The sequence below is a fragment of the Nyctereutes procyonoides genome, unplaced genomic scaffold (genome assembly GCF_905146905.1).
Source record: "Nyctereutes procyonoides isolate TBG_1078 unplaced genomic scaffold, NYPRO_anot_genome, whole genome shotgun sequence".
NCBI classification, from domain to species: domain Eukaryota; kingdom Metazoa; phylum Chordata; class Mammalia; order Carnivora; family Canidae; genus Nyctereutes; species Nyctereutes procyonoides.
Genome location: NW_026575030.1, coordinates 40,045,799 through 40,072,856, shown reverse-complemented (window position 1 = coordinate 40,072,856; position 27,058 = coordinate 40,045,799). Strand labels below are relative to the sequence as shown.

The window sequence follows — 27,058 nt, the reverse complement described above, 5'->3', positions numbered from 1 at the left end:
ACTGACTATCCATCTGGTTACTTTGAAAAACACAGTTAAATTTAAAAGCCATTTTAATTTAAGATATATAAAACGTCTAAATTCTACCTGAGTGTAACAAATAATTTTTTAAAAGTGTTATATACTCAAAATTTCTCATTCCCTGCTGTCAATCTTATCCTGTAAGAAAGTAAATAGACAAAAGGTAAAAATCCTATTGTTGTTATCTCAATTTGCTTCACAGAGTTCACTCATCTGGCATTAAGGGAGTTACACAAATTAAGCATGATTGTGGTATGTTAGTCTTATAATTAGTACTTTCTAAATCTATTCACAAGAGGCAACCACCTAGTGTTCTTAGTCACATCTGATCTACAAAGCAAGAAATTTGCATGTGGTAAATGGCTGTACTTTCCAAAAAGCAGTTAATCATTAAAGGGGAAAAAGCCTCTTGGCATTTATTGTTCACAGCACAAGAGAAATGTATTAATATGGCTGTAATTTTCAATTCTGAAAGAATTTCTTCACAGTTGAACATAGATTAGTGCCCAAATTCCATTAAGAGTTTCTATAACTTTCTGTTAGAGACTGGAGTTCTTATTATACAAACTGATGAAATTTTTGTGCTGAAAATACAGGTCAGGTAACATTTTGAGGTACAAAGAGGCAATTGGTAATTTAAAACTACTGTTTTGTTTCATTACAGAAAAATAAGAGGACTTCCATGCTGGTGAGTAACGTTACTGGCTGAAGAGTTCATGGTCAGGTTGTCTGTACTTCTCTCTGCCTCTAGTTACCTAAGAAGAAATGGTCATCGTGGATGACCTGACTTTTTGTAGGAAGGGAGAGGCTGGCTAGCAGCCTTGGCAAGTAATCCCTGTATCCACCGCAGGAATTGAAACAAATGGAGAATTTGTCATAGGCCTCGCTACTACCCGTGAGTCACACCAAGGGCATCAAACAATCTGTATTAAAGCAGCTAAAATAATTGTTAGCCCACTGACTTGTAAAATTAAAGTGGCAAGACTGGAGCACAAGTATGCATGATAATTGGAAGGAGATGTAAACCCCTCTGTAATGGTAAGTGATGTCTTGACAGAAAATGGGATCTGATTACACTTTCCCAAACTTCGGAGTTTGGGTCATTTTCAATTGTATTGTTATCAAGCCAAATCCTTTTATTTTTCCCCTTATTGTCCTTCACCACTTCCTTTTCTAATTCCTCCATTATTTCCAATTTCTTTCCCCACTCAAATTTCTACATCTTTCACTAAGTAATATTAGTGAGTGGTTTTAAGGTATGCTACTATATGAATCTGACTCATTGATAAAAATCAAGGACATTTTAATACATCTTGACCCCAACTGAATAATGTACATCCAGCACAGGATGGGCACAAGGAAAGAAAATGGTGAAGGAGATTTCCAAACCACCTTTTCTGGGGCACTAATCTGTCTTAAAAATAACATTCCTGAAGTCAAGGTGTCCTTTCTCTAAAAGCTTTTTTGTGAATATGCTTTAAAAGCTTATTCAAATGTAAGAAGTAACAAAAATGCATTGTTTTGTCATTAATATTGTTATTAATATACCCCCTGTTGCTAGCTAGATGTGTGTTTCTCTTTCTTTTAACCATGCTCCATTTACACATTTTTCTACACCACGATTTCAGCCAATTTGTAAATAAGGGCAATGGAAAGTAACGCCTGTCTTCTTTTCTTTTATCACTGCAACTATTCAAAAAAAGGAAGAAAGAAAAAAAAAAGCTCAGAACAAAATGTGCATTAGGAAGAGCTCTGGGCTTAAGTATAGAAGTGAAATGCTTAATGAGTTCTGTATTTTTGAACAAGATACCTATTCTTAGTAACCTTTAATTTTATTTGTAAAGTAGGGACGATACCTAACTCAAACTGCTATGGCACACATTACATACGATGATTTGTAAACTGTTCTACACACATAGAATGAACTGTATAAATGGCAATAAAATATGGACTTATCAATAATATTTTTTTATTTTATAACTACATACAGACTTATTCAATGAATTTTTTAGATAATTGCCCAAGAACCTTTTGGTTATGTTATTGGACAGCTGACATCCAACAATTTCAAGTGTATTTTCCAAGCACTGAACATATATTTGGTTTGAAAGTCAGTTAGTATATGTAACTTTTTTTTAAAAGATTTTATTTATTTATTCATGAGAGACACACAGAGAAAGAGAGAGACAGAGACACAGGAAGAGGGAGAAGCAGGCTCCATGCAGGGAGCCTGATGTGGGACTTGATCTGGGGACTCTAGGATCACGCCCTGGGCTGAAGGCAGGCGCTAAACCGCCGAGCCACCCGAGCTGCCCTAGCTTTTTCTATATTTTGAAGCACACACACGCACACATGCATACATTGAAAGTTCTGAAGGAAAGTATTACCCTAGATGTCTTAAAAACACGTTATGTGAAAGAGTGTTTTTTATTACTATTATTATTTAATTTATTTATTCATGAGAGACAGAGAGAGGCAGAGACATAGGCAGAGGGAGAAGCAGGCTCCATGCAAGGAGCCCGATGTGGGACTCGATCCTGAAACTTTGGGATCACGCCCTGAGTCAAAGGCAGACATTCAACCACTGAGCCACTCAGGCATCCCTATGTCAAAGAGTGTTAAATAAAATGTACTATATTGAAAGTAACTTTAACGTTAAGAAATCTAGAAAATTTAACATCATCAAAAACAAAATTTCTTTTCATAATTGGAATTATCATCTTGCTATCTGTTGCTTTTCTCTATACCACAGGCTGATATGCCTGGCACACACTGATTCGTTTTCTCTAGTGGCACCTGGTTTCACAGTAAATAATTTTCAAGAAGAAATATTTTTTCTATAATATATACAGGTTATCTCTTTTGAGTTTCTAAAGTAAACTCATATGGTTTACTGGGTAAGATGAAAATTGCATGCAGGTATTTAACCTTTTAAAAGCTGGATATTATTATTGGAACTGAAAAATAAAAAAAAGAATAATAAACTACATGGAAATATAGAAAAATCAGCATCTGTTCTAGAAACTAAGAAAGAATGGCAGTTCTGTGCTAGATACTGAAAAAAGAAAAAAAAGAAAACAAGAATACTACCAATGCAATACAACTAGCATCAGTTTAAAGAAAGGGCTAAACGGAGTTTTAAATTACTATAGTAAACAGAATGGCTATTGTTTGGGGAGTTAAATAAACATTATGATAGAATGAACTTGCTAAAACTCTTACTAGGGAAAGACCATGTTTGCGTAAAGGGAAGGTAGATTTTACCATCTACGTTACCCCAGGGCATTGGAAACACATTGGAGAATACATCACTCACCCAGAGGTGAGCTCGATGCTACCTCTCTATAGCTGACATAAGGAATTTAAAACCTGTGCTGTCCAATTCAGTACCCACAACCTGCTGTGGCTATTGAGCACTTGGAAGCAATTAACGTAGTGAAAAATACACCAAATTTCAAAACAAACAACAACAACAAAATAGCATGTAAACAAAATTTAAAGTATCTCAATAATTTTTATATGGATTATATTTTGAAATGATAACATTTTGATTAGGGAAATATAACATTAAAATAATTTTACTTGTTTTTTCTTACTTTTTAAAAAGCAACTACCAGCCATTTTAATTTATACGTGTGGCTCTCCCTTAGTGCTCACATTATGTTTCTACTGGACAGTGCTTCTCTAAGAAAACAAAAAGACATAATGTCATGACTCCCTAATTAGCTCATGACGGGAAAACAATGTCATGCAGAAAGCAGGGAGTGAGAGCATTGTGTCCAAGATAGTGCCAAAATGTCCTAATGATGCAGAAGACAAACAAGCATAGGATGCTGACAAAATAACACTGTTCTATACAAGCACTTCAAACCTTATATGGGTGTTAAAGATTCAGGACAGAAAACAATAGAATTTCTGAGAGATTTAATCTCAATTTCTACTACTATATGAGCATACAATTCCTTTTATAACCATGAAGAAACAGTAATCATGAAGCATATAAAAATATACAGCAATTCAAAGGAGGAGAATACGAGGAAGGCCCAAATCAAATTCTTATGAAATAAAATCTCTGCACTCAGTAACGAGAAGGCTCAATGGAACTCTGTATCTTATAACTAGAAAATCCAGAGACAAAGACAAAAAAAATGGACCAAGACAGATTGTGTCAAGACAGAAATACTAAAAACTAGTATACCAAGTACAATGGAGGCAGGGATGAATTTATCAAAGAGTTAATAATGCTTAAGCTTCAAGGATCCTTTCTTGCCAAGGGTTCTTTTGTAGGCTTTGTGAGATGATTTGTGATTTTTTAAAAATTTATTTATTTGAGAGAGAGAGAGTGTGTGTGTGAGTCGGGGGTGGGGAGGGACAGAGGAAGAGGGAAAGAAGCTCAAGCAGACTCCCCACTGAGTGTGGAATCTGACAAAGGGCTCAATCTGAGGACCCTGAGATCATGACTTGAGCGGACATCACGAGGAGGAGACTTAACTGACTGAGGCACACGTGTGCTCCAATGCTCTGTAATTGTGTATTCGTCCCTTATATTTATTTATATATTAATTGCATTTCTTAAAGAGTGTCTCTGATTGTATAAATTTCAGGATCTACAAAGTTTGTATCAGCTCCTGGTCCACTGAGCAATTGATAGTTCACTGCAATCAGTCATCCATATTCACCCACAAATAGTCACAAAACACCTGACTTGTGCTTAACATTCTTGGGAAAGTAATGATCCTATATGTGGCTGATCTTGCCCTAATGAAGCATGTTTTTCCAGCCACAGAAAACGGATGATAGGCATGTTATGACTGGTTAACATAGATTTACAACCAATGGGAAAAAGTATTAGAAAGAATCTGATAGGCTTATTTCTTCTTTCTAATTAGCTGTCAAGATATAATACGCAAATAAGTTTATCATTTTCTCAGGGTAGGCCAGTTTACAATATGAAAAAAGAATTTGCTGAGTGACTTCCATTCTGTATGTAAATACACATATGTACACACAGATACATATGCACAAAGTATACATTTTATTATGAGGTCATAGATATTTTTTGTTTCCTTCATTGGGCTTTGGTATGTTTTTGATTTCTAGAATAAATAGGTATTACTTTTTAAACAAACAAATAAATAAATAGTTTTAAAATGCTAAGTCTTCCTTATGACAAAGGTTTATGTTTTTCTCCCCCCACCCCCCAAAATCTACTATGGAAGTATTATACATTTGCTAGTACTGCTTCTATTTGCATTGATAGGGGACAGAATTTCATAGATTATATCAAGTTTAGAAAGTGCCAGAATTCAACAGTGATTCTCACATGCACTAAAGAGTTCCTGGCCAACTGGGAACAATAGATGTGAGGAGACAGGACAGTATTGCTTCTCATTTTCATATTCCCATATGCCTTTTTACTTGACCCTCTAAATGGTTTCCTGCCACAGCTGCCAATCAAACTTTCTTTTTACCTTAGGAAGGTAACATTATTTGCTTGAGGAAGAGGACTTCTGCGGAAAACAAATGAGAAAAAATATAACTGCAAATGTTGATGAGTTGATGCACAAAAGTAGATGAGTAGGTAAGTACACACCTTGAATATTTTTGTGCTATTGACTAAGTAGAATTTAAAAAAGAGGTAGACAGATTATAGAGTTGAACACATGCTTAATAACAGGTACCATGAAGCAAAGGACATATGAAAACTATCATGTAGTAAGTGATGGTAGCAAAAGCAAACAATGTTTTTTAATTTTTTTTTTTTTTTTGGTGAACAATGATTTGGGAATCATCCATATTCATTCTTTAGAATCAATGAATGAAGAAAACTGATATAAAAGTAGCAATCACTTGAAATTGTGTTTCTTCGTTTGATTAAAGTGATCTTTGGTATGCTGAAAGTGAACCCATTTTCAGGTGTATGTCTGATTTGTGGCTACCAATAAAACGATCATCATATCCAGAGTTCAGAGTCAATAATTTATGGGTAGATACTGTGTGATGGCAGGACTATTCTTTCTTGTTGGCAAGTCCTCCATGTGGTCTGAATGAGGGTCACCAGGTAACTTTCCACACTCAAAATTACCCCTCCGGCTACCTGCACATAGCCCGAAATTCTAGTAGTGGAATTTTTTTTCCTATAAAGTATTTGAATGCTAATATAAAGAAGAGGTCAAATGTAAAACTTCTGTCCATATTAAATACGTTATTAAATCACATCAGATACTTTCCAAATGGCAGATAGCCAAGAGCAAGAAGTGACTTGGAATACAATTTATAGTCGATAAGCACTGATAGGCTACATGTAGAGAGATCCATAAGGGCTTCAATGTGATGCCAAGGGTGGGATAAAGGAAACATGCAGGGTAGAATGGGGACCTAATTGTATAAATGAGGATTATGGGAAGATAAGGAAGTTTATTACTGGAAAATAAACTTTATCTGAGCTAATAGTAACTGAGATCACTTAGGCTAATAAAAAGTGGCTAGAGGTAGATGGTTGATGGAGGTAGAACATAAAGAACATAAAGGGCAGTCCACTAGAAAACAGAGTTGATTAGATGGGTCTACAATGAATAGGAACAGGGTATAGTCAGGTGAGTAAATAACAATATATGAAATCCAATCTAGGGCTTGGAGCTTACCGGCCCCTTCCTTATCTCTAGTTCTCCTTTTTCCCTAGACTTCCATGCACACAGCTGCTCTGCTTTCTTTATTTCTGTCTGAGTCAACGATGGTCATAAAAATGGGATATTAAAGCTGCCCATTTTTAGAGGAGAAAACACCTAACACATCAATTCATGTGAGTTTCATGTTGAGTTGTAGAGAGACAGAGGCCGAGAAACAGTTTGGAATGCAAGATATTTCTTAGGAGTCAACAGCTGCAAGGGGAAGGGGAGCAAGCAGGTTGAACAGAGAAAGAAGTCGAAGGGCACCATGTATCCATTAAACCCTCAAAGAAATTGGTGAGGAGCTCTGGAGCACGAATCACCCGTTAGACTGTCCCACATTAGGGTGAAAGGGATGTGACCTTCAGCAAACTATGACTAATCTGCCATCTAAATATGTATTGCCTGTACGCTAAGAATGGGTTTTTGCATTTTGAAATGATTGGGAAAAAATCAAAAGAAGAATAATATTTTGTGAAATGTAAAACTTGTATGAAATTCAAATTTCAAGGTCCATAAACACAATTTTATTGGAATACAGCCATGTTCATCCGTAATTTATTATCTCTGGCTGTATTCAAGCTACAACAGCAAAGTTGAACAGTTGTGACGAAGACTGTAGCCCGCATAAACCTAAAACATTTACTGTCTGACTCTTTACAGAGAAAGTTTATGAATCCCTTCTTTGTTCCCTCACCTTATCCAGTCAGCCCTTGGGTGACTCAGCCCTTGGGTGACTCAGCCCTCTGCTGCTGCAGCAAACCCTTAGCTGACAGGCAGAAATGGTCTCCTGACGTTATTCCAGAGCTGAGCAGCAAACCCATTCTTTAAAAGGCTATGGTGACACATCCCTGTGTCTACCACAATGCTAATTTCAGCAGATCATATGCTAAATGAAAGCCATTCAAACTAGAAATTGTTACATATAAAATAAAATTATTTTTGCAGTTGCTTCAACATATTATATGAGCAGAGTTAGGATAAGAGAGGGAAAAAATTTCCCCTTGGGGTTTTAGCAAATGTATGTAAGCCTCTCATCAATTGCTTTATTATTACATGTGACTTTGTTGAAAAGGAGGGGTGCCTTAGACCTTCCAAATATCAAGTATTGACTGTCATTATGTAAGAATTGGCCTTGTAATTTATCCTGAGCCCCAAGAAGCATCCAATTGTTCCAGTTTTCCCTCCCTGATTATTGTTCCCCTTGTTCATATTGCTACTTTCATGGATTTCATTCTAAAGCTTTTCCTATAATAGACTTTGCTTTTGTCATTATTTTCTCTGACAAATCAGACTCAGTTCTTTTTTGTCCCCTTAATTTGCATTTTTTGGTCTAATTGCAGTACTTTTCATTCGTTCTTACAAAACACATGAGCTTGAAAGAGGGTTTTCACTGTTGCTTGCTTTAATGGTGACTAATATGCAGTCATCTAATAAGCACTGTCCATTTTCAGAATATTTTTGTTAAATTCCCCATTAGCCCATTTGCAAATTGGCCAAAATGACCACATCCAGTTCAAAGGAGCAGTTTGAACTTCAAGTCCTAAGATTCCAAGATGTTAATTATACTATAATTTTTATTCAGAGGCCTTATCATAATTATGGGTATATTTTTATTTTATTTGGGCAGTTTATTGATTTATTATATTTCTTCTACTAGGCAATAGTCATACTCTCATCTGACCACAGTATACAAGGAAAATAATGGATATTCAAAAAATATGTTGAAATAAGTTACCGATAAAAAGTTGGGAGTCACTTGCCTATTGATAATGTCTGAGGCCTTAGAGTATATAGAATGACTAAGGAGTATGCTAACAATATAAGCTTGGATCATATAATATAAGACAACAATAACAGGGGAGTGGGGAAAGATACAGAAGGAATTGGCAGAGCAGAAGGGAAATAAGAAGTATCACCAAAAGGAAGGGACTTTTTTTAAGAAGTAAATGTGCTGAATGAGGTGTATGGTTGTAAAGAGGGGGGTAGGTAAGATAACTGTGGGGGTGGGATTGGGGGAGTAGCATGACAGGTTAAAAGTCATTTCTACTGCAGCTTGCATGTACCTATTAATGACCTTTTACCTACTTAAACACATATATTTCACACAATCCAGCTGGTACATTTGAGCAAGTTATCAGCATCTGATTTCAAGTGAAAGGAACCTTATTATGTCTCACAGGACCACCTAACAATACTTAAGAAATTTAATGGATATTTATGACAGAATTTCCCATAAAATATGTTATCTTTCAATGTTCCCTAGAAGGCACAAATAATTAGACAAATGAAGACATCTACTTCATTACTAGTTAGGCATTAATTTACACTTGTCCTGAGAAAGTTTTTCTGTAAAACTAATATCCACAGGGCATTTTAGAGCAGGACATAGTTCAAAAATCTTGTTTTTTTCCCACACTCTGAGAAGATGTAGAATTAATCGACTTTTCACTTTAATTAAAGAAACTATCTGAAGTATCCAGTTTTTATTTACAAGGGAATTGTCTTGCTTTGCAGTAATGTCTTCTCAAAAGAAAGAGCAAAACTCATCTCAGTGCTTCCCATTAGTATAATGACCAAGTTTCAGATGAGCCTATGAAAGAGAATATCATGTGACAGGTGGATGCACATGCACACATGCACACACACACAATCTCAGCACAAATATCAGGAGTGAAGATTACTTTTAAATCAGGTAACACTAAGTTTCCTCTAGTTCTGCAGGCTACATCCAGAGTTGACATTTTGTTTTTTGAGAAGACACAGCATGCATCCTCAGGTTATGAGAAAATTAGAAAGGCATCCTTCTGCAGTCTAAAAGTAATTCTTTATTACAATATGTAATGATACTCTTCTTATGCTTCAGTCCATTATTTATGGCTTGACTAAGTAAGTTATCGTCTAACGCGGGCACACAGACAGTAAAAAGAAATAGTGTTAATTATCATGGCAGGAAAATATGGATAACCTGGGATTTTTCCAGGCACTCATCACCTTAAGAATGCTTGCAGAAATTATTCATTCACCCCTAATATCACTCCTAATACATGAACTATGGCAAGTTAATTTAACTTCTCTAAGGCTTGGTTTTATAGTTTGTAAAACAGTCATACCTCTTAGAGTTGTAGTGATGCTCAAGTCTGATAACTTATTTAAGTAACTTTTAGCATAGTAAAAATTCCCTATTTTGCATTTATATTTGTATATATGAACATTCACATATGTTTGTATCTAATTTATATTATTTTCTATTATTATTTTATTATTTAAGTAAATACTAAATACTAGGAGAGTAGTATTTTGTCTTGGTGCTGATACTCTGTAATATTGTTCCTAAGTTACTGGCAATTTTCTACCACTTTTCTTCTAAATTCTTCAAAATTATTAGGTATTATAACTCTACCTTTGAAACAAAAATTACTGATTTTTTTATGATGTGCATTCCCTGAAACCTGGTAGCCATTAAAAAAAGGATCAGAAATGGCATAACAGGACAAAAGAAGGTATATGAAAGAAAACAAAATATCTTGAGAGAATATTTGCCTATTACCCACTATACACATTACTAATTTTAGATGAGATATTTGAGATACATGTGTGTTCATACCACAAATATGAAGGATGCTTACTACGGTGTGAATGTTTGTGTTCGCCGAAAATTCATACGTTGAAAACCTAATGTCCAACAGGGTGGTATTAGGAGATGGGGTCTCTATGCGGTGATTGGGACATTAAGGAAAGCCACATAAATATGATTAGTACCCTTAAAAAAGAGGCTCCAAAGAGCTAGCTTGCCCTTTTCACCATATAGGAACACACTGCAACCTGTAAGAGGACCTTCACCTGGACATGCTGACACCTGACTTCCCCCTTTCAGCTTCTAGAACTTGAGAAATAAATGTTTGATGTTTATATACCACCCAGTCTACACAGTAATTCTTAATGCTGTGCAAAAGGGCTAAGACAATGTTATAAACGCAAAGATAAAGAAGATGTAATTTTGTTTCCAGATATTGACCCAGGGTATAATTTTCCATTCTTCCTTGGAGAAGGCTACATGTTACCTGACAAAAAAAGGCTCCACTGTCAAGTAAATCTGAAAAGCCTTTAACACATATTGAGAAGCTAAGGTATTTCTGTGTATTTGTGTGGTTTCTCCCAATCTTTTGCAATTTCTCAAAATTTTTAATGTTCACTGTACAACCTTCAGTGTATAAACCTTCAGAGTTGGAGATGCGGCATAGGACTATTTTCCAAATTTAGTTGACTAAAAGCATATTTGGAAAAAAAAATCATCATTTAATGATTTACTGTGTCCTAAGGACTCTTGCCATGGGATTATAGTCTTTTGTCTGACTTCAAATTCCGACTAGGCTTCGGAAATCTAGATCATTGAGATCCTCTTCTCTTTTTGGCTTTTGTAGATACAAAAAGTCTAACTCCTTCAATTTCTTATTTTAAAATTTATTAAAATATTCAGTTTTATCTTTCCTTACTCTTAAATTATGACTGAAACTATCCAATCACAATTGATATTCTTCCTCAGTGGTATCTATAACTAGAAAAAGCACTCAATATATTGTGTCAGCTTCTAGAAAAAAAATTGCAGAGATATATGGGATTTTCTTTTGTACAGCTTGTTTAAGTCATCATAGGTCTAACCCTCAGAACATGCAATGCCCAAATAAAGCTTTTCAGAGGAACTATTTGTTTATGTCTTAGATTTTTATTGCTTGGCATTTTCCTAATCTCCTATGTTCTCTCTCATCCTGGAGGAAAGGCAAGGGGATGAGTGGATGAGACTATGTGTTAAGACTCTACAGTATCTCCAGGCCTGCTTTGCAAAGTTTCCACAGTATTGAAAGAGGAAAGAGCAAGTCCTCAATGGTAATTATTTAGTAAATAAAGACTTTCTTCCCAGGTATGAACTCTATTCATGATGCTAAAATTGTTCCCTTAGGGCAATGAATCCGAATCTATTGAGTTGCTAAAGCATTAGTAATAATCTCTGCCCATTCCAAGATTATTTTCATTACAAAGGAGTCTAGCATTCCACAGAGTTCTGTTTCCTGGATTATAAGGTTATCTAACACTCGTCAAATTCTTAACATCATGGGTTGCAAGAATGAATTAAGTTCTGCCTAAGTTAAATGTCTGTGAAGGCAGCTTCACAAAGACAATTTCAATTGTCAGTTATTCTTCAGAAATGTTCAAATCTCCCCTGCGGTCTGTTCCCCCACCCCCATATTGTTTCAGGACCTCATACCTGATTCCATGGTGTAGCTGGTCTTCCTGCCTCTGGACTTCCTCCCCTCAGATCCAATTTGTACATTTCTGCAAAGTTACAAGCAGAGACCTAATCATGTTACTCTCCCACTTAACTAAGGTGGCTATTATCTGCAGGGCAACTACTTATCAAAGCTTTGCTTATCTCTTATCTCTCCAGCATCATTCAGGCTTTTATTTCCTTGCTGTTAGAAAACTTTTACTCAAAACCCAATTCAAAAATCTTTTTGTTCTTTTATTCATATTTATTCAGCAAAAATTTTTGAGTTCATATTATGTACATTTATTTATTCATTCATTCAACAAACGTTCATTGAACACCTCTTTTATGCCAGGCACTTTTCAAAACACTAGGCATATATCAGAAAATAAAAGGGACAACATCCTCTGGCTTCATACAGTCAATAAGCGAGATAGTAAAGTGAAGTATATGATATAGTAGAAGGTAATGTTTTATGTAGATAACAGGCAAGAAAAGGGACTAGAAAATCATCAGAAAGTGTCTAAAGGGTTAGCTTAATTTTAAATAAACTAGTTGGGATAAGCCTCCCCGAGAAGCTAACATTTCAGCAAGTACATGCAGGTTGTGTGTGTGTGTTGGGGGGAGTGGGAATGGTGGTGAAACTAAATGTGGCACTTCAGGGGAAAGCCTTTGGGACAGAGGGAAGAGCTAAGGCAAAAAAGGCCTTTGGGTGGGAGGAGGTCTGATGTGTGTGAAGAACATTAGGAAGATCAGTATCACTAGATCAGAACAAACAAGGATACTAACAGTAAATAAGATCCAAGAATTAAAGAAGATCCAGGTGATGTATCACCCTGTAGGCTATTAAGGGACTGGCATTTACTTGGAATGAGACTGAAAAGTACATCCAATGAGATGATACACTACAGTATGTGAGCAGCAGTGAGAAGCTTTTTCCCTATATATTTCCCTTTCCTTTTGATAACTCTAATACCTTAGATATGCATTACCCGAAAGTGTCTATTTTTCTAGATTAGGTTTTTTGAAGAAAGAGATTCAATGCTTGATACATAGTAGGGATTCCATAAAGAACTCACTTAATGACTCTATCAGTCAACGTATTTTTATTAAGGGCAATTTAAGATTTAATTACTCAAAAGCACCAAGTAAAACCCTAATTGGATACCTACAAATCAACTGGTTGAGGACAAATTGTTGAAGCATTCTTTTTAGTTCATATATCTGCAGCATTTCTCCCAGACAGCATATTCTGTTAGGATTCATCATAAAGTCCAAAGTAGTTTGCATTGAATCAAGTACCTTTAAAATAGTTTGTTACAATGATATTTTTAGTTCCTAATTATTGTAATCTCACAAATATGACCAAAAACACATTATCTAATAATTTGACCTATAAACATAATACTGCCATTTTAGAAATACTTGAGGGAGAATTCATAGTTAAACTAATTTATTTTTCACATGCCCTATTGTATCTAACAGCTTATGAGTCAGTTGCTTGACAGAGCAAAAAAAAAATCTATTTGTAAGTCTGAACATTTTTCACTTTTATGTTTTAATTGAAAAATTAAAAAAAAAGAAAAGAAATAAGAAGCATTCCTCCCTCAGGATCGAAAATAATGAAGTGTTTAAAATAACATTTAGTTATTACCTTGGGGGTGACCAGTTCTGAAAACATGTTCTAATCATTTTTTTTCTCACTCATATAGATGTCTGTGATACCTAACATTTGCACTTGGATTTCTCCCTTGATTGAATCATATATTCAGCAATGAAATTTGTAGCAAGAGAATATATGCTATGTTCTCATTGAGCCTAATCAAATTCACAGTCAACATATGAGAATGAGAATGGTTAATGGCACTGAAAGTACAGTAGTAAACAAAATAGACATAATTTTCTGGCTTCATACAAATTTATCTTCTAGTGGAGGGAGAAAGACTAACATAAAGGGAATATGTAATTAATTATAGTATGTCAGATCGTTAGTATGCTGTTAATGATGAAATTTTAGTGAAGGTTGATCCAGGAATTGTTTGTTCTCAAGTTGCTAAAGAGCTTATAGCTTGGATTATTTAAATGGCCCAGGTTCTTTGCTTAGTCTGGGTTCCCCTGAAAATAGAGTCAGAAGAAAAAAGTTCTCTGAACCAACCTATTAGAAGGTGTGAATCTTGGAAGCAGAAGGGAGAAAAAGGCAGGATGAATTAGAGAATGAGAAATAGAGACCTCACTTGGGGGTATACTGCCTATCTGGCTATTGTGTGATATTAAAAACAATAGATTTCTGCCTTTTGTGAAGTCATCTTCTAAGAGGCTGTTTAAATGACTGCTCTTGTGACAGTCCCTGCAGAAAAAGAAAAGGGGAAGAATTGGTCCAGTGGCTTCCATATTCAACTGAACAAAGTTTTGCCCCAACATTGTTCATGACTTGCTCTTAAGAGAGAAGCTCCAGAACAAGAGACTAGAGGTTCACAGGATGTGTGAGACAAGGCTTTGTCAAGCGTATCTGAATGACAGTGAACTATGGAAAACTAGTCACCAGAATAACTGAATCAATGCAGGTGAACCCAAGAAGTCCGAGTTGGTGTTTAAGAGGTTTCTGTGACAGCCTTCAACCCTACTTTAGCTAGAGCAGGAAAAAATGTTATCTATTTAAGTTTCTGTAAGTTGTACCAAACAAAATTTAAAACTACTGATCTGTCTCAAGCCTCAATTATTTGCAGATGAAGAAAGATCTAGAAGAATAAACTTTCTTGCCATCAGCTAAGTCAATGAATGTGAGTACTCTGTTCTCCTGAAGAGTTTATAGATTGGTGTTTACTGACAACGCTTCTTTCATAAGGTCCCTGTTGCTTGAATAAGTTGCATGTCTTCTACAAGACCCATAGATCATAAGTAAAAAAGGAGTATTAGCACATGTCTAATGCCTCAAAGATACCTGGGGTCTAAGATTCCATTTTGATTTATACGATTCCTTGTATAGGCACTGTGCAAATAGGCATGCTAATACAAGTTGTAATTAAAATTTCCAGATTGAAAGTTTTTAATTGTGTGTGGGAAGAACAGCATCAATACTTTCACCAAAACAAAGTATTTTCTGTTGTTGCCAACTGAATAGGAGATTTTTTTTTCATTACATCTTGTTTACATGTCTCTTTTGGCCTTTAATTAATGAAAAATAATCATTTTTAAGTCGCTTTATCCCTCATAACAACTTGTAAGCACTTGTGTGCTACTGTTAATATTTGGAAAGCACTGAGCTTGGTAATAAATGATACAGGCTTAAGTCTCCACACAACTATTCATACAACCTGTTTAAGTAGATTAAATCACATAGTTTCTCTAAGGCTCATTATCTTTATCTCTAAACCTGTATAATGCCCTCAACAGAAGGTCCTTATGCAAATCTCACTAACTAAACTATGGAAAGCATTTGCAATGTGCTATTTGGATATTAAGTTACAATGAGTACTTAGCCTGAATAATATTCAATAAATAAATTATGTTTTTGTTTTTCTTTTTTTTTAATTGAGATAAAGTATTTAAACAAAAAAAATAGTGAAATTATACATTAGTTTCTGGATCAGTTATTGATTGAGATTTGACTTGGCCAAAATGGAATAAAATCTAAATTTAAAATTTCAGAAATATATACAAACATTACAAACATCATCTAAGGTCCTGACTTTAAAGTCTCAAATATAGGGACGCCTGGGTGGCTTGGTGGTTGGGCATCTGCCTTTGGCTCAGGGTGTGATCCTAGAGTCCCGGGATCAAATCCCACATTGGGCTCCCTGCATAAAGCCTGTTTCTCCCTCTGCCTATTATCTCTGCCTCTCTCTGTGTCTTTCATGAATAAATAAATATAATCTTTTTAAAAAGTCTCAAATATAGTTTAGTTGTAAGGGTTTGTGTTTTGTTAATCTCTCTAGAACTCTTTGGCAGAATTAAACATTTTTAAGTTAATATGGGATGTTTCATGGTGCTCGCTTCAGTAGCACATATACTAAAATGTAATGTTTCATGTATAATTTTGAAAAATCAGTACAACAAATGTGAGTGTTCAAATTAGATTACTTTCCATATGTAAGATAAATCTTTAATCATTTTGACATTTAGGCCATTTCCAATGGATGTTATAGGCCATGTCTCTCTCTCCCTCTCTCTGTCTCTCCATATATGTAAATTATACAAAAATTTACATATGCATGTAAATTAATGATAATGTATATTCATAAAATACCTGCAAATTGCTTGACATGAAAGTAAATATATTGACAATCTTTTAAAAAAAAGCATTTTTATTGCCAAACAAATTTTGATTTTTACATAAAATAACATTTTGCCCATGTTTGCTTCTTCATTATGTAATTCAATACCTGAATTACTTTTGGTCACATGAAAAACATTCAGGTACTTTCATTATCTCTGAAAACAGATGGGAAGAACTAATGGAAACTTGAATATCAAAACATAAGTAGAAGTTAGATGATACAAGGGGATGACCAACATCTTTGATATTAATAGGGGAATGTTCATACAAAGATTTTTGGAAGCCATCACTGTTCTGAAAGGGTAGAACTGTCCAACATAGAATCACATTTTAATTGCTCTTGAATGATATTGCTTAGATTACTTAATCTCTGATCCATAGTCTCCTCATTTATGAGATCAAATGAATCAGTAGATGGAGCAAGCTTCATAAACTGAATTATACTATGCAAATCAGAGGTATATTTGATAAAACTCACAGTGACAGCATACAAGGGAACATATATGTTATGATCAAAAGGAGGAATAGGTCCCCCAAACAAAAATCTGAAAGAAAATTTACATACAGAAAAGCAATAAAGTTAGGAAAAGGAGAAAAAATAACTAGTAAATGATTATAATATTAGCGATTTGTTTTAAAAAGCACTGGATTTTCTTATTTTTAATAATATATTCTGATGTACAAAGTAAATATTTCTTTGCTAATAGTTAATCTAAATTTAAAGGCAAACAAAAAGTTCTCCAGATTATACTTTCTTCCTACTACTTTTTTATAGGTTTTGTCCCTTGATAGGCTACAAATTTTCATCTGTCAATAAACTAAAGATATTAGAATAAAATGATAATCTTAAATCTAAACTCTTGTCAGATGGACCAGACACAAAAACTTTTACATCAGGCTGGTAGGATAATATATTGAAAAGCTGCCAGGGTTGTATCATAGAAAAGGCATTTTGGCAATTTGGGAAAAGTTGCATAGAGAGTCTAAAATCTAATCTATGTTTGAAACATTGTCACTTATTTGTCTACACATTACTAATTTAATAGTATTTACTAAACATCCACTATCTGAAAAATATTGTTAGACCTTAGAATAAAGATAAATGTGATCAAAGCCTCTGCCTGATAGAATTTCTAGCCTAGTACTAAACATAGAAAAAAAAACCCCGTCATCATAATATTAGATAAAAAGTGCCATAAGACATTTATCACATAGGGTCATTTATAATATATACATACATACATACATACATACATACGATCTAAATAAATAGATAAATAGTACACCGTATTCCTTATGTTTAAACTTTTCAGAATGGCCTTAAATACGTGTATAAATAGTGTTCATAAGAGTATTTGATACTAAGATTAGCTGTTAATTATCCTGCTTCTTAGTTACCTGGGGAGGTCTGATAAGTAATTGTACAGATAGATATAATAGTGTTAAAAATATTTAAGAAGAGTGAGGTGGGTTCAAGGAAAATAAACTAATGAGGAATAAGGATGAATTGTCTCATTCCTATTTCTCTCCTACCCTACCACCCCGTAATCAAGATGGATATTGGTGTGTGTATATGTCTGTATGTGTGCATACTACATCCTTTGTGGTAAGTACCATTTCATCATCACTAAATTCACATATCTGTCTCAGACCATTCTTTTTCCTCCTTCCTATTCTAAGTGATGATGGGCCTGTTTTGTCTTATCACTCCAGATGTGTTTCTCAGCCATCTTTTCACATATTTTATGGGTTTTACTTTTTGGTATTCTCCTCTGTCTCTTAAAGAAAGTGCAGGCAAGTTTTTTAGAGGGTCAGATAGTAAATATTTCAGGCTTGTGGGCCATAGGACATGTTGCAATAGCTTGTTACAGCTGTTCATATCTGCCCAGGTGGCATGGAAGCAACCATAGACGATGTGTAAATGCATTAATTTAGCTGAATAACAATAAAATTGTATTTACAAAAACAGATGGTGGTCTGTATTTGGCTCTTGGGTAGTAGTGGTCTGACGCCTACTTTAAATGATACATTTCTCATTTCTCCTTCTATCGGGTAATTTTTAACTGCACTCAACTGTATTGTAATATTATCCATCATAAAAGTCAGTTTTTAATAAAAGTGTCCACATGGCTTTTGTTTAATATTTAAAATCTATAAGTTAAACTTTAAAAAGTATAAGCATGTTAAAGAAATAACTTTTCTCTAATCTTGACAAATACACTCCATGGACACCTTGAAATTTCAGCCAGATCTAAATTTGGAATTTTAGGTCTTCTTGAAGTTCCACTTCAGATATGACAGTAGAGAGAACAAATGTCATTCTCACCTTCTTTCAATTCTCACTCCTTCTTTTTCTCCCTGAAGGACATAGTTTATCTATTCCTCCTACCTAGAAGTGTAAGGTTTGGTCTTAGGAGGATCAAACTTTTAGATGAGTCTTCTGCAAATGCTGGAGCAGATCCAGGGCCTTATAACTACAGAAATCCAGTGTCCCAGGTACTCAGTGTGATCAAGGAAGGATGGAATGATGTTTGGAGGCCCACATCCTATTGGCTACCTGGTCTATCTACACTGTAGGGAAAGTTAAGGCCAGAGAAAAGCCAAAGTTGAGCCTACTAAAACATGGGGTCCAGGACAGAGACTAGCTAAGCTAAGGCTTACATACAGATATGAATAGTCAAGATGGGGTCATACTGTAGCAGCATGGGCCCCTTATCCTATATAACTGGTATCTCTGTAAAAAGGGGAAATTGGGCACAGACATGCACTCAAGGAGAAATCCAGGCAAAGATGAAGGGAGAGTTTGGGGTGACACTTCTAAGGGCCAAAACATGTCAAAGATTGCCAAAAACCTACCAACTACCAGAAACTAAGTAAGAGTCATGGAACAAATTCTCTCTCATAGTCCTCCAAAGGAACTAACAGTGCTGATACCTTGATCTTCCAGAACAGTGAAACAATAAAGGTATTATCTAAGCTACTCATTCTTTTGGAACTTTGTCATGGTGGCCATAATAAACTAATGTATTCCATTAAAGAGATTTCCTTGCCAGGTGTTTCTAAATGGTTACCTTCCATTTAGTTTTAATCACTATACTCTACTATTTTCCTTGGAAATGCCACAGACTGTAATTTTTTCTTATATACCCATTTATTAATATGTCTCTATTACTGTACTGCATTTGTACAGGATACACAGTCGTATGTTGTAATTGCATTTGAGCAGGGACTATATGTTTAATCACCACTGCCTTAACAGTACATAACATAATGATGGACATAGCACAGAATGTGTCCAACACAAATTTTATGAATTAAAGGATGGGAGGGAGAAATGAACAAACAAAGGAAGAAAATAGGAACAATATAAAAAATCTAGTAATTCTTTCTGCCGTGGCAATATTTATATATCACCACCCATTACTCCTTAGCATTTAATATACAATCCTATACCCCTGAAAGCATTTGGAAATATCAGTGTGTGTTAATACTTCACTAAATGAATTACTACATAAACAACTATACTAAAGACCTAGATATAATTGGATTAAATAAATCACCAAGTGGCTAGTGTGAAAGCTTAAATATGTCTACATTAGCCAAATTGCCAAAATTTTACATAGTTTTGAATTATATTAATATTACTTAATATCCGAGCTGCACTCATTCATTTATTAATTCATTCATTTGTTTCTTTGTTTATTCAAAAAATATTTTGAGGGCTTGGAATTATTTTAGATCTTGGGATATTTTGGTGGGAAAATGAAACAAAGGACCCTGAAATTTACATTCTATGCAATTAGGAGAAGGAAACAGGCCATAAAAAAGGTGGAGACTACATCATGAGAATCACTATTCTAGACTCATGGTGCATACTATGTCAGCAATATAGCAAGAATTATATATTTTGCTATCTTACCAAACTACATTTAGATCATTCATTATTTCATGGAAATGCTAAGAACTTCCTTGCATGTTTATTGTCAATATGATGTATCTTCATTTCAGGATTGTTTTCCTAGAACTTGCCGCATCTGTTCCTATTTTCCATCTATCTGGCTTCTTCATTATCCTTTTATTTTCCCAAATGCTTCTCCAATTTCCTTTTAGAAGAAGTTTTTTTAGATCAGACCTTGAAAACCAAAAATTAGGAAGAAAATGAAAAAGAGTATATGATTCGTGGAATATGTGATACTGGACCCCAAAGGAGTTTATTTTCTCTGAAGTCAGTTAATTTTTTTCCGTTTCATGATAAACTATTTTTTTCTACCTTACCTATTGATGTTCAGTTCTTATAGTTTTACATGATATAAAAATCCGTACAGAGTTGAATATTCTCCAATACAATTTCTTTAACATAAATACATGAATAATGGGGGTGGAGCTGGCAGAGAAACTACTGGTGTTCAAAAGGTCATTTCAAAATAAATGTTATATACCTTCTTCCATATTCAATCCATTTTTATAACAAGTAAAATTCTGATTATAAATTGCCTCCTTTTAAACTATTCTATTTGTGGAATGCTCAACTATTTTTGATGCAAAAAAAAAGCATCTTTTATGTAAAATCTGCTTTCACCTCAACTTCTTCAAGAATATATATTGTGATTTTATAGGTTGAATTAATCCTGATGAACTCCATTAGGATATTGAATCCTGAGTACAGAAGATATTTTAGCTTCTTAGGCAATATTCATTCATAGAAAGAGAAAGAAGTACTATTAATAAAATTGATTCTTAACATTCTCTTCCTAAGATTCAAACAATTTAATACCACCCATATCCCCCATCTTTGAGGTCTAGTCTGAAGATTTCCATTTTAGTTGTAATAACTAGATGAGTTGTCTCGATATTTTAATTTGGTGTGTGAATTATTCATCTTCCAAAATGCACAGGCCTTCTTTTCTTCAGATATTCATATCAATAGTATAAGAGATTCCCATGGGAGTATGTTTTGATCCAAACTAAATCAAGTAAGCTAAATGCCAGAGTGTTTCTGTATGCTGTATATCCAATTTGCTTAGATAGATTTTGATTCTACTTCCAAAATCAAAGTCATAAATAGTTCCTAATGGAAAAATTCAGGTGATTAAGTCTTGTCAAATATTTAGCCAATAGGATGTTGATGAACTGCATGCTTCTAAAGAGTTGTTTAAACCAAAGATTAAAATTTGATTTTGCTGTGATAAGTAGAAATCTTACAAAATTCAATATTGAGACTACATCATCAATTTGAGCAATATTTAGTAGAAGTGATTTTGCATATCATTTTGAAAATAGATTAGAACAGAAATACACACTCTGTCTTTGCATTTGCTGCTACTCAGCATTTCCTAAGCACCCACTATGGGCTTAGAGATGTATGAAAATGTATAATAAAATGAGCATCCACAGTTTTAGCTACATAGGATTGGAGAATTCAGTGAGATAAATGAAGTTCAAAAATATTATTTATGTTAGTTTTTAAATATGTATCATTGTGCTGATATTTATTTTTTAAAATATTTATCCACAAATAATTTTTTGTGTATGCCTTGTGCCCTCTATTCAACTGTTGAATATACGGGTCTGGAACTCAGGAAAAGGTAATATATGGAACTAAAGATGAGAATAAAGATAACAGATATGCATTTTTAGGCATAGGATAAGATACATAATTAGGAATAAACAGATTTTTGATGCATCAAATATTAATAATAGTTAAAGAAAAAAAGGGGGTAAGTTTGATTAACATGAGAGAATGTGTACAGTAAGAGAAGGAAGTCAAAAAATGTCTCTGGTAAACAGTACCACACAAGAGACCATGAGAGAGATAGGACCACACAAAGAAGACTAAGATGGAGACCAGCTAGAGAAAGAAAACAGAAATCAAGCAGACATTGCGTCAGTAAAGGAAGGGCAAGAGACAGCTTCAAAGCGGATGAAAGAGTCAGCAGTGGATCACACGAGGCCAATTAGAAACTTGGATTGATATGGTTTCTGTGGAATCTTTGCCTGTGACATATTGTTAACATGTGGTGTGAGAAAATGAATAATGGTATGCGAGTATATTTGGATTGAGAAAGCAGCTCTTCATTCAAGAGTTGTGAGATAAGGTGGTAAGTTCAGCCCGGGGTAGGGGAAGGTATGTTGTTGTGGCTTTGTTTGTTTGTTTTGAAAATGGAAGAAAATAAGCCTGTTTAAAATCTGACAGAAAGACTCAGTAGTGGGTACTTTAAGAGAGCGCTAACTGAAAAATCCAAGAACTTCAAGTGAAGTAAAGACATTGATGGGGAAGCAAGAGGAGTGATGCGAGGAAAGACATAGATAGAGGATATTTGTCAGTTGCTTCTGGCTTAGGTATAAATAGTATTATTTGAAATATATATATGGCATAAATCAAGAGCAAGAGGAGAATTGGAGGGATAGGAGCCATTGTCAAGAATGAAAGATAACTTATGCACCTGAGTGGCTCAGTGGTTGAGTATCTACCTTTGGCCCAGGGCATGATCCTGGAGACCCGGGATCAAGTCCCACATTGAGCTCCCTGCATGGAGCCTGCTTCTCCCTCTACCTATGTCTCTGCCTCTCTCTCTCTCTCTCTCAAATAAATAAAATCTTAAAAAGAAGAATGAAATATAACTGAACAAGAAACAGGTGAAGCAGTGATAAAAGCTAAGTTGGGACTAGAGGCCATTAAATTTTACTGGTGATAATTTACATAAGTATGTGATTTTTTTTTGTCAGTATGATGGTAATCACTCAATTCACTTTAATGTATAGCTTTTTTACCCCCAATAGGTCTATGAAGAGTAATACAATATGGACTCCTGTCTTCCAGATGTCTTCCTACACACATGTAGTGTCACTCATTGTGTCCTAGATCCTAAATCCTGTGGCCGCTCTTTATGCTCTATCACCATGAACTATCTAAGTTTTCATGTAGTGAAAGGCACTTCCTAAATTTTCAGGAGCTTGTTAACTAGTTATTTGTTGATACTATCATCACCAAGGATAGTTTTGACTATAATTCTTCAGTCTTTTGCCATATGCCACACCAGCAACATATATATATATATATATATATATATATATATATATATATATATAATTTATACTTATAGATGTACGTATGCAAGATAGAAAAAGAGGTAGATGCTATCTATAAATTTGAATACAGTGAATAATCTAATGTAATTTTACTCAGTTAAACTTTGATACAGTGAAAAAAAGTTTTTTTTTCATTTTTCTGACAAGAATTAAGTGTAGTAAGCTTCAGGAATTGATTATATGGTGTTTTTTTAGTGGGTGGGCAGAAATCAAGTTAAAATATTAGGCCTTCTAATAAACTAACAGTATTCACTCATGCGTGGAATTTTTAAGTAACTCGGTTGTTCATTTCATTTCCAAAGATGACAAACCAGTTTCCTTGGCCACCTCTGAGTTTTATCCCTAGGTAAAATAGTTTGTATATAACTCATCTCAGACTATACATGGTACCAATAAATAGTACTTAATAACTCAGATTTAAAATCTTGGAATTATTTTTTATTCTTTTCCACGGCTTTGACTCTCATACATAATTTGTCTCTAAACTCTACTAGTACTTCATTAACAGTATTTTTGTTCAGTTTTATTGAGAAATGATTGACATACATCACTGAATAACTTTAAGGCATACAACACAGGTTCCTTGATTCCCATATGTTGGGAAATGATTTCCACAATAAATTCAGCTAATGTCCGCCTTCTCACATAGATACGATAAGAGAAGAAAAAAAGAAAAGAAAGAAAAAAAATCTTCACGTGATGGGAACTCATAGGATTTACTTTCTTAACAACTTTCCCATATATTATAGAGCAACTTTAGTTATAGTCATCACGTTATACATTCATCTCTAATACCTACTTATCTTATAAGAGAAAGTTTTCCTTTTTGGTCACCTTCCTCTAATTCTCCTCATCCTTCTTCATGTCTCTGGTAACCACAAATCTGACTTCTTTTTCTATTAGTTTGTCTGTTTCTTTTTAGGTTTTTCCCATGTTTTAGCTATTGTAAATAATGCTGCTATGGACATGGAGGTACAGGTATCTTTGAGTTACTGTTTTCATTTTCATCAGATATATTCCCAGAAGTAGAATTGCTGGATCTTACAGAAGTTCTATTTTTAACTTGTTGAGGATCCTCCATACTGTTCTCCATAGTCTCCAAAAAACCAGTTACCATCCCATTACCAGTGCACAGGGTTCTCCTTTCTCCACATCCATGTCAGCATTTGCTATCTCTTATCCTGTAGAAGATAAGGTAGTATCTCATTGTGCTTTTAATTTGCATGTCCCTAATGACTAAAGATTCAGAGCATCTTTTCATATACTCGTTTCATTTTCATGTATCTTCTTTGGAGAAATATCTCTCAGATCCTTTGCCCATTTTTAAATTCGGTTAGGTGCTTTTGCTATTGAGTTTCAGGAGTTCATTTTAACACTTTCTGACACTACTGTCATTCCAATTTAAATATGAATGACCTCATACTTAAACAACTATAAAAACTTCCTAAATTATTTCTTTATAATCAGTTCTTCTAACTACCCATTCCCATTCTGTCTCTTAAATTATAAACATCAGATTAATCAGCCCAAAATATTCGCTCAAACATAACACATTCCTGCTTAGAAACCTTCCTTTCAGAATATCAAAATTTGAAATCTGGAAGTGACCTTAAAAATTAGACTTTCTGATATAAATGAGGGAAATCAGGCATATACAGAGGAAATTACATAACTTTTGTGTACCAAGAACTCTTCTGGTAGTATCGATAAATATTGAGTGAAAGAGATGAAGTCCTTAACCTCACAGAGCTTATGCAAACAATAAATATATTAAAACTATATAATCAGATAAATTAATGACAAGGTTTGGTTAGTGCTATGAAGAAAATTAAATCTGGGCAACAGGAAAGGATATGATGTTTGTACTGGGGGTATGTTTTATTAGAAATTGTAGTTAGGGCTGACCTTTCAGGAGAGGTTTGCTTCATTTGAATGAACAAGAAGGGAGCAAGGGACTGACTCTGCAGATATCTGTGGATATTTGAGGAAAGAGCTTTTCTGGGACAAGAAAATAAAATACAAGATCGTGAAGCAGGGGCAAATTTGCTTGTTTGAAACTAGCAAAATGTTCAGTGTGGCTAGAGTGAATGAAGATTGAGTGGGTAGGGAGTTGGAGATAAATAAATTATGTCAGAAAAAGTACTTGGAGGGAGACTATACAGATAAACCCAGTGAGAAGTTTCTTTTATTGGTATGCCACTGAAAGATTTTAAATGTGTGTGGGGTGACATAATCAGACTTACCTTTCTAATAGTATGACAGATTATGGCAAGAATGGAAATCTAGAGAAAAGGATATTGTGATAGTAGTTGTGCTCAGGAATGGTTAGATTCAGTTACTATTTTACAGGTGAACAGATTTGCTATTAGAATGTGTGCAGGTTATGATAGGAGACAAACAAAGAGGGAACCCAAGGTTAGGGACTGGAAATTGGGTAGATGAACATGAGGAAACCACAGAAGGAACAGGTCTGTGGGTACAATTTAGTTTTACTTTTTTTTTTGTTTGTTTGTTTGTTTTTGTTTTATATATATATATATATATATATTATTTATTATAGTGAGAGAGAGAGAGAGAGAGAGAGAGAGAGAGAGAGAGAGAGAGGCAGAGACACAGGCAGAGGGAGAAGCAGGCTCCATGCACCGGGAGCCCGACGTGGGATTCGATCCGGGTCTCCAGGATCGCGCCCTAGGCCAAAGGCAGGCGCCAAACCGCTGCGCCACCCAGGGATCCCTAGTTTTACTTTTGGACAGGGTTGAGTAAAACACCCATCAGCCAGCTGAGTAGTGGCTGGCTTATCTGAATGGAGTGAAATTTTAGAGCTCTCAGATGTAAGATGTTATAGCAAAACTGCAGGTTGCCTATATGATATCCATTTTTATTATTATTATTATTTATTTGAGAGAGATAGAGAGCACAAGAGAGAGATTATAAACAGGGGGGAGGAGCAGAGGGAGAAGCAGACTCGCTGCTCAACAGGGAGCTGGATCTTAGGACCCTGGGATCACGACCTGAGCCTACGGCAGACATTTAATCAACTGAGCCACCCAGGTACTCTATTATATCCATTTATAATTCTACCTTACTAATAGAGTCCCAATATTATCAGGAATAATCATAATCATAATTTCTAAACTTTTTAGAAGATTGGCATTTTCAATTAGATGTTCCTACAAGTTGTTAAGTGAGACTTTCAGGAAGACCCATCAAGGGGCCTAATTTAGCCAGGACACTTGTTTGGTGCTTTTCTCTCCCACATATCTTCTCCCCAACTGAATGTGAAGAGATCCAGCAGCCTTATTGTGACTGTGAGGATGGACAAAAACACTGCTATTAGAGGCTGGGTCCCATATCTGCTCTACACTGGCCACTTTGGATTTTTTTTTTTTTTGTAAATGGGGAGAAAAATATTCATCTTGCTTAAACCACCTTTTGTGGTGAATTTTTGTTTGTAAGAAGTCAAATCTAATTTGAACCAAACACAATGAATTAAAATCACATGATTGCATGAGATCTCCAATAGAGTAAATGCAAGTAGGAGCACAGAAAGCTGAGGATGAGCCCTGAGGCAAACCAACATTAGTCAACTGAGAGGTGGGAACATTCTAGCACTGGACATTGGAATGGAGCAGACAGAGAAGCACAAAGAAAGTAAGTCTGAGAGTCACCACTGGATTTAGAATTAGTGACATTGATCTCTGGGGACTCAGTGAACTGGTAGGGAAGCAGAGTTGTTTG

At 34.8% G+C, this 27,058-nt stretch overlaps 1 long non-coding RNA gene across 1 annotated transcript in view; it reads left to right on the top strand.

Moving 5' to 3' along the window:
* LOC129503904 (uncharacterized) overlaps window positions 1-27,058 on the top strand; it is a 77,742-nt gene that overhangs the window by 942 nt on the left and 49,742 nt on the right. Inside the window, exons 2-3 of the long non-coding RNA XR_008663256.1 lie at window positions 686-709; window positions 5,498-5,602. This is a non-coding gene — a long non-coding RNA (uncharacterized LOC129503904). The remainder of the gene's footprint in view (window positions 1-685; window positions 710-5,497; window positions 5,603-27,058) is intronic.